Here is a 16,592-nt window from a genome sequence, read left to right on the forward strand (position 1 = left end):
ATTATTAATAAAAGTAATGGTCATTCAATTCAAATTAATGTTAAACATTTTACAGCATTTTATTGCTAGTGTTTTAAGTCTGTGTGAATACCACCAAAGTACTATGTAACTAGTCTCAGAGAAAACTCAGTACAATTCCAGGTTCTTATCCATAAGCTTATATGAAATATACTTATATTGGAAATAGTTATTCAAATGTTATCAAAATACTGTGATTCTCAAATAGGCCACTTCAAAGAGTCTAATAACTAACTACAGATCAGTAAAGTAACTATATAAATGTGTCAGAGTACCAACACTGTACTTTCAAGATTTGGAGAAAATGATTCTGCATTTTGTATGGAACCGGAAAAAACCCTGTATAGCTAAGGCAGTTCTTAGTAATAAAAATAAAGCTGGGGGCATCAGCATACCAGATCTTAGTCTGTACTACAAAGCCATAGTGGTCAAGACAGCATGGTACTGGCACAAAAACAGAGACATAGACACTTGGAATCAAATTGAAAACCAAGAAATGAAGCTAACATCTTACAACCACCTAATCTTCAATAAACCAAACAAGAACATACCTTGGGGGAAAGACTCCCTATTCAATAAATGATGTTGGGAGAATTGGATGTCTACATGCAAAAGACTGAAACTGGACCCACACCTTTCCCCACTCACAAAAATTGACTCAAGATGGATAAAGGACTTAAATTTAAGGCATGAAACAATCAAAATCCTCAAAGAAAGCATAGGAAAAACACTGGAAGATATTGGCCTGGGGAAAGACTTCATGAAGAAGACTGCCATGGCAATTGCAACAACAACAAAAATAAACAAATTAGGACTTCATTAAACTGAAAAGCTTCTGTACAGCTAAGGAGACAATAACCAAAGCAAAGAGACAACCTACACAATGGGAAAGGATATTTGCATATTTTCAATCAGACAAAAGCTTGATAACTAGGATCTATAGAGAACTCAAATTAATCCACATGAAAAAAGCCAACAATCCCATATATCAATGTGCAAGAGACATGAATAGAACCTTCTCTAAAGATGACAGACGAATGGCTGACAAACACATGAAAAAATGTTCATCATCTCTATATATTAGAGAAATGCAAATCAAAACAACCCTGAGATATCATCTAACCCCAGTGAGAATGGCCCACATCACAAGATCTCAAAACTGCAGATGCTGGCGTGGATGTGGAGAGAAGGAAACACTTTTACACTGCTGGTGGGACTGCAAACTAGTACAATCTTTCTGGAAGGAAGTATGGAGAAACCTCAAAGCACTCAAGCTAGACCTCCCATTTGATCCTGCAATCCCATTACTGGGCATCTACCCAGAAGGAAAAAATCCTTTTATCATAAGGACACTTGTACTAGACTGTTTATTGCAGTTCAATGTACAATTGCCAAAATGTGGAAACAGCCTAAATGCCCACCAACCCAGGAATGGATTAACAAGCTGTGGTATATGTATACCATGGAATACTGTTCAGCCATTAAAAAAAATGGAGACTTTACATCCTTCGTATTAACCTGGATGGAAGTGGAAGACATTATTCTTAGTAAAGCATCACAAGAATGGAGAAGCAGGAATCCTATGTACTCAAATTTGATAGGACAATTAATGACAATTAAGGTTATGGGGGGAGGAAAAGCAGAAAGAGGGACGGAGGGAGGGGGTGGGGCCTTGGTGTATGTCACACTTTATGGGGACAAGATGATTGCAAGAGGGACTTTACCTAACAATTGCAATCAGTGTAACCTGGCTTATTGTACCCTCAATGAATCCCCAACAATAAAAAAAAAAAAAATAAATAAATAAATAAATAAGTAAATAAATAAAAATAAATGTGTCAGAGTAAAGAGTTATATACACAGGCCATACTTAATACTGGACATCTATTTCTAAAGCTTCAACAACGCATGCAACAGAAGGACGGTCTTTAGCGTCTTCATTAGTGCATACAGGGAAGAGTTCAATTACTTTCTTGTACGATTCATCCAATTCTTCCATATTAATAGGTGGCCTAGTTTCATCAAAAGTTTTATCTTCATCATCACCATCTGAAAGATTGATATGTGGAATACACAAAGTCATTATTTCCCACAGAATAAGGCCAAAGGCATATATGTCTGCCTTGTCAGTAATACTACCATTCTTTTCCAAAGCTTCCTTGGGTTTCCAGGCCTAGGGGTCAGCCACAGTCATATTTTCATCCAATGTTGGAGAAACTCCCACATCACAAATTTTAATTCTTTCAAAATCACCTTTAATTACAACATTTAAAGACTTTATATCTCCATGAAGCAGTTTTTTTTTTGGGGGGGTGCAGATACTTTAACCCTCTTGCCATGTTCAAAGCAACTTTTAAAATTATGGCTGCTGGGGCTCGGCGCCTATGGCTCAACCGGTTAAGGTGCCAGCCACATGCACCTGAGCTGGTGGGTTCAAATCCAGCCTGGGCCGCCAAACAACAATGACTGCTGCAACCAAAAAATAACTGAGCATTGTGGCAGGTGCCTATAGTCCCAGCTACTTGGGAGGCTGAGGCAGGAGAATTGCTTGAGCCCAGGAATTGGAGGTTGCTGAGAGCTGTGATGTCACAGCACTCTACCCAGGGCGACAGCTTGAGGCTCTGTCTCAAAAAAAAAAAAAAAGATTACGGCTGCTGGAAAAGGATCTCTATTGTCTTTGTTTTGTTCTTCTATTAAGTCATTTAGTGACTTTTCACCTCCATATTCCATAGCAAGACGTAGACTTCCATCATTAGCTTCAGTAAAAGCACGATAGCCTATAATGTTTGGATGGTGAAGGCTTTTCAAAATCTTAGCTTCATCAATCAATCTCTTTGGGTACACGCTTCGATAATGATCGTTACACACAGGATTAGTCCTTTTCACTGCCCAAGGAGAATGAGACAAACCCTTTGGAGATATTGTCATCAGGTAAACATTTACCCCAGTACCAAAGCCAAGCTTCTGCATAAATGGAGAGGCAGGGATGTTTATACATGGAGTTGAACATAATACAGATTTATTTTTTTCAGATAATTTACTTGGTGTCTTGAAATTACTGATTCCTTCCATTATAGTAACCACTCTACATCCAGAGTCACACGGGGTAGGAAAAGACCAAGGCCCTCTTGAAAATTGGTCCCCAGTGGCCCCCAGGAGGATCCCGCAGCTGCCCGGGCGTCTGCGTGCAGAGGTGGCCCTTTACAAAGTGTTTTTAGATCCAGTATTAATTAAACCAACAAGTTTTATTGATGCCCTCTCTGTGTTCTGTGATAGGTATTGTGGATTTAGCAGAGAATAAATCAAAGTCCCTGATCTCAGAGAGTATATATATATATATTTTTTTTTTTTTTTTTTTTTTTTTTGCAATTTTTGTCCGGGGCTGGGTTTGAACCCACCATCTTCAGTATATGGGGCCAGTGCCCTACTCTGGCGCCCTACCCTTTGAGCCACAGGCACCACTCTGAGAGCATATATTTCATCTCATTGACTTCACACACCAGCCCTGTGAGGTTTTCTTCCTCTTTCAAATAATGAGCTCAAAACCATACCATCACTCAGTGACTCGATCCTTCTGTCCCCACATTCACCTTTTGTTCCATGACCCAGAGTAGAAGTCTTTTTTTTTTTTTTTTTTTTTTGAGACAGAGTCTTAAGCTGTTGCCCTGGTTTGAATGATGTGGCGTCACAGCTCACAGCAACCTCAACTCCTGGGCTCAAGCGATTCTCTTACCTCAGCTTCCCAAGTAGCTGGGACTACAGGCACCTGTCACAAAGCTGGGCTACTTGGAGCTGAGGAGGCAGCCAGTTGTAGAAAAGCAACCAATTAATAAGTAAGAGAAGATTATTGGAATGATATTTACAGAACTGAATAAAAAGCTGAACAAGTGGTACAAGTGGACAGAAGCCAGGACAGTTCCTGAATCTGGGTAACAAGGTCCTTGAGTGAAAAGGAAAGAATTCTGATTGGCTAAGGTTGGGTCAGGTGCCCACACTCAGCTGAGGCAGGGGACGGGGAGGGTCCCTTGATGAGTAGTACCAACAGATTATCCAGTGTTGGAGGAAAGTGGCCCTGATGGGATCCTGCTACCAGAAAAACGGGGAATAGATCTAGGTGGCAAAATCTAACAAATGCCCAAATGCTCAAATCTGAAATTCCACCACAAAAGGCGAGCAACTCTCTGATTGTCAATTAGAGTAATACCAAACATTTTTTTTCTTCTCACCATTATGATACATGCAGTAGTTAGCTTTACTTTTTCCCTTGTTTTCGCATAAGCCTATCGAGACCAATCAATTTTTTGTAAAGAAATAAAAGCAAAATTGTTTATTGTCTTAATCTCTTGAAGCGCCAACTGGTAATATTAACTATAATTCAAAGAATAGTACCTGAACAAGGACCAAGTGCAATTTAAAAGAAATAACATTCTTTGCAAGAGCATATGTGCATGTATGAAGGAAAATACATTTGTCCTCCTCCAACTCTAAGTCATGACTAAGGCCCTCTCAGCAGAAGTTTATGTCCATCTCCTCTGGAAGAAGTTTATAAAAACTCGGCTTAAAAAATGTGATATTGGTTGGGTGGCGCCTGTGGCTCAGTGAGTAGGGCGCCGGCCCCATAAACCCAGCCCTGGCCAAACTGCAACCAAAAAATAGCCGGGCGTTGTGGCGGGCGCCTGTAGTCCCAGCTGCTTGGGAGGCTGAGGCAGGAGAATCGCTGAAGCCCAAGAGCTAGAGGTTGCTGTGAGTCCTGTGACATCATGGCACTCTACTGAAGGCGGTAAAGTGAGACTCTGTCTCTACAAAAAATAAATAAATAAATAAATAAATAAATAAATAAATGTGATATTGGGCCAGGTGCAGCAGCTCATGCCTACAATTCTAGCACTCTGGGAGGCCAGGCTGGGAGGGTTGCTTGAGCTCAGGAGTTTAAGATCAGCTTGAACAAGATTGAGACTCTGTTTTTATTAAAAAGAGAAAAAATCCAGGAATCCTGGCAAGCGCCTACAGTCCCTGCTACTCAGGAAGCTGAGGCAGGAAAATATCTTGAGCCCAGGAGTTCGAGGTTGCCGTGATCTAGGCTGACGCCATGACACTCTAGCTTGGGACAGCAGAGTGAGACTCTGTCTCCAAAAAAAGACAATTTTTTGGAAAAACAAAGCACTTACCTTATGGAAAACAGTTTATGATAAATATGACATACACAATGTGCAGCCCCAGCAGGGAATAAGTCCTCGGGAAATGTTAGTTCCTCTATGTTCTTATGTTATATAAAGGGCATCCCAGGGCCAGTGTCACTTCCTGGTGGCTTCCCTGACCTAAGTGCTGTGTATCCCACTTCAGAAACGTTGTCTTTCAGACTTACAACACTATATCCCATGTCCTCTGCCTTCGGGTCTCTCATCTTAAAAGCATAAAATGTCATTGACCATAGCAGCTAGAAAAAAATCTTCTGAAAAAACATCTACTTTGGTAATGACAACATAGCTGACCTGAAAGGCCAATTAATTTTCCTCCCCAGATAGACTCAATCTTCAGGGCTGGGGACCCATCTGATGTTTCTATTCTAATAGTTAGAGGACATTGTCATTGCATACCACGTCTTTTTTCCCCCATCATTTCTCCAAATGTCACATCATTTGGAGGCCAGTGGAAGAGCCTTTGGCAGTGGTTCAGATGGAAGGACAGTGGGTATGTGGAGAGTTCCTGCTCCCTGAGTCCTGAGATAAGGCTTGGGACAGAAGAGAGGTTACTGGTGTGGCTGGCTCTGACTATAAAGCTGAGAGACGTGCTTTCAGATGCCCAGAAGGCTCACGGCAGAGATTAATATGTTGTCCTAATCAGGCTTCCTTTCTGCTCTGAGACATCACTGGCTGTAATGCAGGGCTCTTTACCCAGAATCCCAAAGGGCCATGAGGGAGAATAGAGAAAAATTACATTTTATTTTCACTAATCTCTAGCTCAAATTTAGCTTTTTCTCCAGTGATAAATGTAGGCAGTAAATCTACACAGGTATTTGCAGTATATGTGACTGTTTTCAATAGAATTCAGACATTTTTATATCACCTTTCAGTTATTACAGAAATTTCAAAATATCACAAATGCTCATTGTTAATTGTAGTTAACGGTAGTGGTTAGATTCACCTTTAAGTCTTGGCATCATACTTTTAGAATTTTTTTTTTGAGACAGTCATAATTTTCTTTTCTTTTTTTTTTTTTTAGAGACAGAGTCTCATTTTGTCACCCTCAGTAGAGTGCTGTGGCGTCACAGCTCACAGCAACTTCAGCTCCTGGTCTTAGGCGATTCTCTTGCCTCAGCCTGCCGAGTAGCTAGGACTACAGGCACCTGCCACAACGCCCAGCTATTTTTTTTTTTTTTTTTTTTTTGAGACAGAGCCTCAAGCTTTCACCCAGGGTAGAGTGCCATGGCATTACAGCTCACAGCAACCTCCAACTCCTGGGCTCAAGTGAGTCTCCTGCCTCCGCCTCCCAAGTAGCAGGGATTACAGGCGCCCGACACAACGCCTAGCTATTTTTTGGTTACAGCCGTCATTGTTGTTTGGCGGGCCCCCGGGCTGGATTCAAGCCTGCCAGCTCAGGTGTATGTGGCTGGCACCTTAGCCGCTTGAGCCACAGGCGCCAAGCCTTGCCCAGCTATTTTTTGGTGCAGTTTGGCTGGGGCCGGGTTGGAACCCGCCACCCTCAGTATGTGGGGCTGGTGCCCTACTCACTGAGCCACAGGCGCCACCCAAGACAGTCCTACTTTGTCACCCTCTGTAGAGTGATGTGTTGTCACAGCTCACAGCAACTTCAGACTGTTGGGCTCAGGCAATCCTCTGGCCTCAGCCTCCCAAATAGCTGGGACTGCAGGTGCCTGACACACGCCTGGCTGTTTTTAGAGACAAGGTCTTGCTCTGGCTCAGGCTGGTCTTGAACCTGTGAGCTCAGGCAATCCACCTGGCTCGGCCTCCCAGAGTGCTGGGATTATAGGTCTGAGCCACTGCACCTGGCCGCTTTTAGAATTTTTTGATAACCATACTCAGTACAGTTGTTTTCCTTTGTGATCCCATGATATTTTATTTTATGCAGTTAAAGACAATTTATGACTCTACACATTTCACCAAACTCCCAAAGGCTTAGCCAAGGCATATAAGGGTTAAAAACCCCTACATCTTTAATGAGATGCTATAGCTTCCCATTTTGTATTATTTTACAACCAGAGTAATTAGGAAGATTTTCTTCATGTTTAAATTAAACATCTGCTTATGAAATTTCTGCCCATATTTTCTTCTTTTTCATTATCACTCAAGTTCAATTATTCCTTAAGTTGCCAAATATTTAGGAAACACAACTCTTGTACAAAACTATGCAGCATAAAATGAGCCTATTATGTACAAAACAATCCTCACACACAGTGCTCCCCCGCCTCGCCCCCATTCACAATCTGATAGAGCAGCTGAACTGTTTACTCACATACCCCATACAGGCTGTCACTTACCAAGGTCAGAGCAGAGGGCAGGTTCCCCAGGTACAGGCAATAAGAGGGTGCATTGTCTGTAGAGAATTTATAAATAATTCTAAACATTACTTTTTATTGTTACCATGCACCAACAACTATAAAACAATGTTAGTGATAAAATTCTCCCCATGGTGCAGCCGCCTCCTACCACGCCACCTTGCTTGGTATGCCACTGCACACGGGAAGTTTAACCATTTTCAGGTTACACAAACACACATAAATAGGCTTTTGAGACTTCCTTTTCTCCTCCTAAACATCCTCAACCCAGTTCTTATGTCACTATACTCAGGGTTGGATCTCCAGCACTGCTGGGTCAGTCTACCCCAAGATGAGTGTCCAAGCCCTCTTCCTCTAAGCAACTCAGCCTCAGTTGGCCTCATTAATAGTACAGTATAAGTCCTGCAAACTTGGTATCTGTAGCTGTGTCAGCTCTTTTTCATGCTCCGTGCCTGACCCCCTTGGCAGTTACTTTGACAGTACATGATTCTCACTCCTCATCTTCAGATTTCCCATTCTTCCAGAAAAGCTTGGATTTCCTGTTCACTCCAAGTTTTGATTAAGTGGACTGGCAGGTTCTCTGATTCCTAAGTTTCTTTTCTTTTCCTTTCTTTTTGAGACAGAGTCACACTCTGTCATCCTGGGTAGATTGCTGTGGAGTCATAGCTCACAGCAACCTCAAACTTGTGGGTTCAAGCGATTCTCTTTCCTCAGCCTCCCAGGTAGCTGGGACTACAGGCGCCTGCCACAACACCTAGCTATGTTTAGAGATGGGGTCTTGCTCTTGCTCAGGCTGGTTTTGAATTCTCCTGAGCCAAGAGATCCACCTGCCTCGGCCTTCCAGAGTGCTAGGATTAGATGGGCGAGCTACCACACCTGGCCTTCTTTTTCTTTTTTTAGAGACAGGGTCTTGTTCTGGCACCTACGTTAGAGTACAATGGCGAGATCATAGCTCACAGCAACCTCAAACTCCTGGGCTCAAGTGATCCTCCTGCCTCAGTCTCTCAAAGTGCTGGGATTACAGGCATGAGCTGCCAGGTCTAGGTAAGTTTCCTTTTCATTCTCTACTTTCTGAAAACTTTTGGTAGTTTTACTTGCATCACTGTCTCCATTTTTATTCCTGAGTGTCCTGTGCTTCTTATCTCTGCAACCACAGGGCCTTATCCAGGGCCTGCAGAGAGCTGACACCAGACTATTAGAACTGAGGTGAGTAAGAAGATCCCCAAGCGTAGGAATGCATTGTTTACTTTCCAGCCACTATTAAAGGCCTTGGATGTGATTGAGTCAGTCCTATCATGCATAGTTTCCCTTTTGATTACCTCAAAGCACTTTGTGATTTTAATTATACTCGCAATATCTCTTCCCAGCAGCACTTAGACTAAAACTGTGGTTGGATAACTGAAAGAGGGTGAACTAGTGATTATCTATGGCAGTGATTCCAAGGGTCTGTAGGCCCCACATTCCCAACTGCAAAAATGTGGGTTGTTAGTTTGTCCTTCCGATTTCTTTGCCTGAGTTAATGCAAATGAATTCATTGATGTCTTTCTGGGTTTGGCATCTGAAAAGTGTCTGTGACTTGGGAAGAGTGGTCAGAATGTAGGGTGGTGGTAAGAGACCAGGTTTTAGCTGATTGAGGGTGAAAGGGCAGCTAATGCCTGGTTCTTTCTTTCTTTGTGTTTTGTTTTTTTTTTTTTTTTGAGAAAAAATCTCACTCTGTGGCCCTTGGGTAGAAGGCCGTGGCATCCTCTTGAGCAATCCTCTTGCCTCAGTTTTTCTGTTTTTAGTAGAGATGGGGTCTCACTCTTGCTCAGGCTAGTCTGGAACTCCTGAGCTCAAGCGATCCACCCGCATCTGCCTTCCAGAGTGCCAGGATTACAGGTGTGAGCCACTATGCCCAGCCATCTAGCTCTTTCTGAAGCATAGATAGGATTGAGACTGAAAGGCTCTGCTGGCCTCAGGAGTACTGAGGAGAGCCTCCCATCCTCTCAGACTTCATTCCCTTTTGGCTGAGGTCTCCCACACATGCCTGGGCCACGGAACCACGTTCCATGGAGGATTTGAATAATCAGCTTCCTCTGTATTCTTCAAGGATGCAGAATCCACACCATCTGCCAGCTTGTCAAAGAGAAGGAGCTTCCTATTTTGTCCCAACTTGGAGCACTCTACTCAAAGGTCTTTTCTGAGTTCATTCAGCACCAATGGATCATTCTTAAAGCCCATAAGATGAAACATATATTAGGTGATGACGACTCACTTGTGCTTTCCAGATGGCCCAGCTCCCCTCCAAGGTCTCCAATCCTACTGCTTTTTTTTTTTTTTTTTTTGAGACAGAGTCTCACTATGTCACCCTTGGTAGAGTGCCATGGTGTCACAGCTCACAGCAACCTCAAACTCTTGGGGTCAAGTGATTCTCTTGCCTCAGCTTCCCAAGTAGCTGGGACTACAGGTGCCCACCACAATGCCTGGCTGTTGCAGTCCTATTGCTTTTGTTGCAGACACAGCTTGTTATCTTTGCACTTCTTTTTTTTAGATATCATATTGCCCCTTTGGCTGAAACTTTGTTACCTTGACATGCAATTTGTAGCCTATATTTCATTTTCATCTAAAAGCTTTAATGCAAGATCTGCATATTCCCGTTTCAAATAATAGCCAAGCCCATGTCCTTCAAGATTTCTTGGATTATCCTTGAAAAGCTTGATCTTAATGTCTTCTGAGGATTTCTTAGGAAAATGTAAAAATTTGGATACAAGCAGTACAAATTCACCCACTGTAATGTCTGGAGGCAAAACAGATATATATATATACATATATATGTATACTTTTACATATATATCTGTTTTGCCTCCAGACATTACAGTGGGTGAATATACTACTGTAATGGTATATTTTTAGTGGGTGTACCCATTAAAAAAGGGTATATATATATATATATATACACATTTTTTTTGTCATCTCCATTTTAAAGAAGAGGAAATTGAGGTCCAGAGATTTTGCCCAACATTATTTATGGAAAGCTGGTGCATGACAAGGCTGAGATTTGGATCTGGCTAGGTCTGTTTTAGAGATCACATACTTAACTATCACTTTTTACGAAACTAACGGGGTAAAGAACTCAACCTACCGGGCGTTGTGGCGGGCGCCTGTAGTCCCAGCTGCTCGGGAGGCTGAGGCAAGAGAATCGCGTAAGCCCAAGAGTTAGAGGTTGCTGTGAGCTGTGTGACATCATGGCACTCTACCTGAGGGCGGTACAGTGAGACTCTGTCTCTACAAAAAAAAAAAAAAAAAGAACTCAACCTAGACCTCCCATTTGATCCTGCAATCCCATTACTGGGTCTGTATCCAGAAGGAAAAAAACCATTTTATTATAAAGACACTTGTACTAGACTATTTCTCACAGCTCAATTTACAATCGCCAAAATGTAGAAACAGCCTAAATGCCCCTCAACCCAGGAATGGACTGGCAAGCTGTGGTATATGTATACCAAGGAATACTATTCAGCCATTAAAAAATGGAGATTTTGCAGCATTTGTATTAACCTGGATGGAGGTGGAAACCATTATTCTTAGTGAAGCATCACAGGAATGGAGAAGCATGAATCCTATGTATTCAACTTTGATATGAGGACAATTAACGACAATTAATGACATGGTAGGGGGTAGGGGAAGGGGAGAGCAGAGAGAGAAAGAGAAGGGGGGAAGGAAAAGAAAATACTGATTAATTCTCACATAAGTTGGATTTAATTTTGATCAAAGTACATTATTTGAACAATAACTTTTAATTCAACATGTTAATATGTTGTTTAGGATATTGGATCCTCATTTATAAGTGAAAAATGTTGGTAATTTCCCTTTATAGTAATAAATTTTTCCAATTTTAATATCAGGTATATCCAGATGTAGTAGAATGAATTTGAATAGAATTTGAATAGAATCTTTTTCTATTGTCTATAAGATTTGTCATGATTTTTAAAATTATCTTCTATTTTATTTATAAATATTAGTTGTCTTTTTTTGAGACTTTTGAAAAAAAATGAGTATTCCTGAAAATAATTCTCCTCACTATTTAGAGGCCTTTTGGGTGGTTGTTTTTTCTCTCTTACCATCAAAAGTTTCCATAATTCCAGTAGCTGGCATTTCATGTGGTTTGTTTTCTTGCTAGAATTTTACCTTTTCATAATTTCACGTTCAATTGTATCTGGGATTGAGGCAGAACTTTGCTGTAAATTATGAAATACGTATTGTTCTTTTTGATCATCCGTAGTCGAGGCTATGATGTGCTTCCCAGATTCTCGCAAATCCCCCAACTCTTTTGAGACTGAAGCACTCCTTCCCCCAGCTACTGGGACTATTGGTAATTGGCTGCTGTCTGCTGAGTTCTTCTCTGGAAATTGCCCCCAGCTACAGACAGTCATCTCATTCAAGGTTCGTGTTTTGGGGGTGGCAGATATCCAAAGACTGACCATTGCCTCAATTCAGACATCTTTGAGGGGCTTTCCCAACTTCAGAGGTTCCTCAAGGGATCAAATGAGACATTGGTTGGGACTTGGATAGAGTTCAGCTTCTTGCTCTGTCCTGCTTCATTCTTCCACTCTCACTAGTCCTCATCTAGACAGCACTGCCCAAAAAATACACTTCCGGCTTGTGTATTTCTTTCTTTTTTTTTTTTTTTATTGTTGGGGATTCATTGAGGGTACAATAAGCCAGGTTACACTGATTGCAATTGTTAGGTAAAGTCCCTCTTGCAATCATGTCTTGCCCCCATAAAGTGTGACACACACCAAGGCCCCACCCCCCTCCCTCCATCCCTCTTTCTGCTTTTCCTCCCCCCCCCATAACCTTAATTGTCATTAATTGTCCTCATATCAAAACTGAGTACATAGGATTCCTGCTTCTCCATTCTTGTGATGCTTTACTAAGAATAATGTCTTCCACTTCCATCCAGGTTAATACGAAGGATGTAAAGTCTCCATTTTTTTTAATGGCTGAACAGTATTCCATGGTATACATATACCACAGCTTGTTAATCCATTCCTGGGTTGGTGGGCATTTAGGCTGTTTCCACATTTTGGCGATTGTACATTGAGCTGCAATAAACAGTCTAGTACAAGTGTCCTTATGATAAAAGGATTTTTTTCCTTCTGGGTAGATGCCCAGTAATGGGATTGCAGGATCAAATGGGAGGTCTAGCTTGAGTGCTTTGAGGTTTCTCCATACTTCCTTCCAGAAAGATTGTACTAGTTTGCAGTCCCACCAGCAGTGTAAAAGTGTTCCCTTCTCTCCACATCCACGCCAGCATCTGCAGTTTTGAGATTTTGTGATGTGGGCCATTCTCACTGGGGTTAGATGATATCTCAGGGTTGTTTTGATTTGCATTTCTCTAATATATAGAGATGATGAACATTTTTTCATGTGTTTGTTAGCCATTCGTCTGTCATCTTTAGAGAAAGTTCTATTCATGTCTCTTGCCCATTGGTATATGGGATTGTTGGCTTTTTTCATGTGGATTAATTTGAGTTCTCTATAGATCCTAGTTATCAAGCTTTTGTCTGATTGAAAATATGCAAATATCCTTTCCCATTGTGTAGATTGTCTCTTTGCTTTGGTTATTGTCTCCTTAGCTGTACAGAAGCTTTTCTGTTGTTGTTGTTGTTGCAATTGCCATGGCAGTCTTCTTCATGAAGTCTTTCCCCAGGCCAATATCTTCCAGTGTTTTTCCTATGCTTTCTTTGAGGATTTTTATTGTTTCATGCCTTAAATTTAAGTCCTTTATCCATCTTGAGTCAATTTTTGTGAGTGGGGAAAGGTGTGGGTCCAGTTTCAGTCTTTTGCATGTAGACATCCAGTTCTCCCAATACCATTTATTGAATAGGGAGTCTTTCCCCCAAGGTATGTTCTTGTTTGGTTTATTGAAGATTAGGTGGTTGTAAGATGTTAGTTTCATTTCTTGGTTTTCAATTCGATTCCAAGTGTCTATGTCTCTCGACTTGTGTATTTCTATCACAGAGTCTGCTTCCCAGGAAACCTATACTGCATTGTTACCACTGTATGTTAGTTAATGTATATAATATTTTGCATGGAAAATATATTTTATTATCCTTGTGCTTGGACATAAAAATTGTCATTTGTTTCAATTAAAAAGGAAAGAAAGAAACTAATGGGGTGTAACCCAGCCTACCTCCCATTCCTGCTTTTATATTATGTTTTATTTTATTTATTTATTTATTTATTTATTTTGTAGAGACAGAGTCTCACTTCATCACCCTTGGTAGAGTGCTGTGGCACCACACAGCTCACAGCAACCTTCAACTCCTCAGCTTAGGCAATTCTCTTGCCTCAGCCTCCTGAGTAGCTGGGACTACAGGCACCCACCACAACGCCTGGGTATTTTTTTGTTGCAATTTGACTGGGGCCGGGTTTGAACCTGCCACTCTCGGTATGTGGGGCCGGCACCCTACTCACTGAGCCACAGGCGCCACCTTATTTTATTTTTTTGAGACAAGAGTCTCACTATATCGCCCTTGGTAGAGTACCATGGCATCACAGCTCACAGTAACCTCAAACTCTTGGGCTTAAGCAATTCTCTTGCTTCCGCCTCCTGAGTAGCTAGGACTACAGGCGCCCACCATAATGCCCGGCTATTTTTGTTGTTGTTGTTATTACATTATCATTGTTGTTAAGCTGGTCCAGGCTGGGTTTGAACCTGCCAGCCTCAGTGCATGTGGCTGATGCCATACCACTGTGCTACGGGTGCCAAGCCTTTACCATTTAATAGTGAAAATGTAAACTCCCTGGCCCACCTACGGTATTGCACTGTTGTCTCCAAGACCCTGTTCTTTCTGGGTCTGACCAAGCCCTCCACTTGCCCCCTCCCTAACCTGCCTCATGCCCTCTAATAAACTGCAACCCCCATACCCTTAACTTTCTTGGGGCATTCCTTCAACTTGCTGCTTTAACTGCAATGTAACTCTCCCTGAGAGCTGTTTATTTTCTTATAGATGAGGTATCTTCCTTGCTTCAAATTGCTATCTCCAGAAGCTCTTCCCCCACCCCCCAATTCTAGTTTAAAATAACTCTCTGCCTCCCAGACTCAGCCATTGGATTCAACTGCCATCTTCCTTTCTCACTGCTACCATCAGCCACCCACCAGACCTCTTTATTTCACTTAGGGGAATGCTGGCTGAGCATACTTCACTCAGGTGGCCGTCTAAGTCTTCCATTGAGTCCTCCCACTGGGACACTTCATTGTCCAATATGCAGGACCCTTTCCCCATCTGGCCTCTTAACAACCTGGCCATTTATCCCCAATCACTTTCTCCGATTCACCTCAGCTTTATGTTCTCATTTCGTACCCTGGACCTTCTCATGGAGTCACTCAGCAGCTTGCCCTTAGCCCACCTCCTAACCTTCCATCCATCAGTTTATCTACCTCTCTCACAACCATTTTTCAGACTCCTAGGACCTCTAGATCAATGATGCTTTCCTTCTCCCAGCTTATCAGCCCGTCTCTATCCAGATGGACTCCATGACCTATCATTTTTTGCTGTTGTTGTTGCAGGTTTTTTTTTTTGGCCAGGGCTGGGCTTGTACCCACCACCCTTGGCATATGGGGCTGGTGTCCTATTCCTTGAGCCACAGGCACTGCCCATGACCTGTCATTTTAACAACTCTCTGAACAATATCCCCAGCTTGCTTGCCTCTCTCTATTTTCATCTTTTATACCTAACTGGTGAAACCACAACCTTTGGTGAACCTATTTGTTTTCTTCAGAACTTTACTCTGAAAGCTAAGAACTGTTGGTGGAACTCACATGGCCAAGAAATGGCTACTAGTTCTCATTCATGGTCATCAGCCCTAGGAGCTCCCAGCTTTGTCACCCAACCACATCACTCTGGTCAATGGCTACTTTAAACCTCTCTAATCCTTAAACATCTGAGGCTGTCATATCACTCTCAGGTGATGATCATGTTCTTATGTCACAGAGAAAACTGAATCCATCAGAGAGGAACTCCCTCAACCATCTGTTACCAAATCCACACCCCTCCTTGCATCTGTGTCCATCCTGTCTCGGTCCTTCATGTGAGAAGTGAGCAATGGTTCTCCAACAAGGGTGTGTGGGAGAGTCAGTAGATCAAGATTGGAAGCAAGAATTTTCATTTCCAACTGGTTTCTAGGTGATGCTGATGCTGCTGATCTGAGGACCCTATTTTGAAAACCACTGGAGTAGAGGAACTGCTGTCCTGTTCATGGCCATTCTCTCTGCATCCCATTTCCTTCATCAGCTCTTTTATTTCTCTTGGATCTTAAACCTCTCCCTTTCAAAGTAAAACTATAACAAAAACAAATCCCTTGTCTACCTCATGTGTTTTTTCTGACTACTACATATATCTCTTAATTCTCTCAATAGCTTCACTGCCAGACTCACTTTCTCACTCACCAGGAACTTGGCTGGTTCCTGGTTTAAAAAAATATGTATATATATAAGACACTTGGGGGTAAACTGGGGAATATTTGAGCATATTCTACCTATCAGATGGTGTTAGGGACCAACTGTTATTCAGTCTAAGCTAAGAAAGCTGTGATCATAGTATTGTGGTTATGTAGGAGAAAGACCTTATTTTGGGGAGATGTACACTGAAATACTTAGGTGTGGAACACACGTTTTCCTATACTTTCACATGGTTCAAGAACTATATATAAGTATATAGTTGTATAAATATATACATATTTGTATACAATGGCTGTCTGGAAAGTCTCCAGCCAAGTAATATGAAATATAAGTAGGGAGGGTGCAGTGGCTCATGCCTATAATCCTAGCACTCTGGGAGGCTGAGGCAGGTGGATAGCCTGAGCTGAGGAGTTTGAGACCAGCCTGAGCAAAGTGAGACCCCGTCTCTACTGAAAATAGAAAAACTAGCTGGTTGTTGTTACTCAGGAGGCTAAGGCCAGAGGATTGCTTGAGCCCAAGAGTTTGAGATTGCTGTGAGCTATGACGCCTCAGGCACCTCTATCCCAGGGTGACTGAGTAAGACTCTATCTTGAAAAAGAAAGAAAGAAAAAT

General features: G+C 42.0%; 1 pseudogene; it reads right to left on the minus strand.

Moving 5' to 3' along the window:
* Positions 1-1,888: 1,888 nt before the first annotated feature.
* Positions 1,889-3,097, minus strand: LOC128594677 (lymphokine-activated killer T-cell-originated protein kinase-like; annotated as a pseudogene).
* Positions 3,098-16,592: the final 13,495 nt, after the last annotated feature.

Source organism: Nycticebus coucang, chromosome 9 (assembly GCF_027406575.1).
Source record: "Nycticebus coucang isolate mNycCou1 chromosome 9, mNycCou1.pri, whole genome shotgun sequence".
NCBI classification, from domain to species: domain Eukaryota; kingdom Metazoa; phylum Chordata; class Mammalia; order Primates; family Lorisidae; genus Nycticebus; species Nycticebus coucang.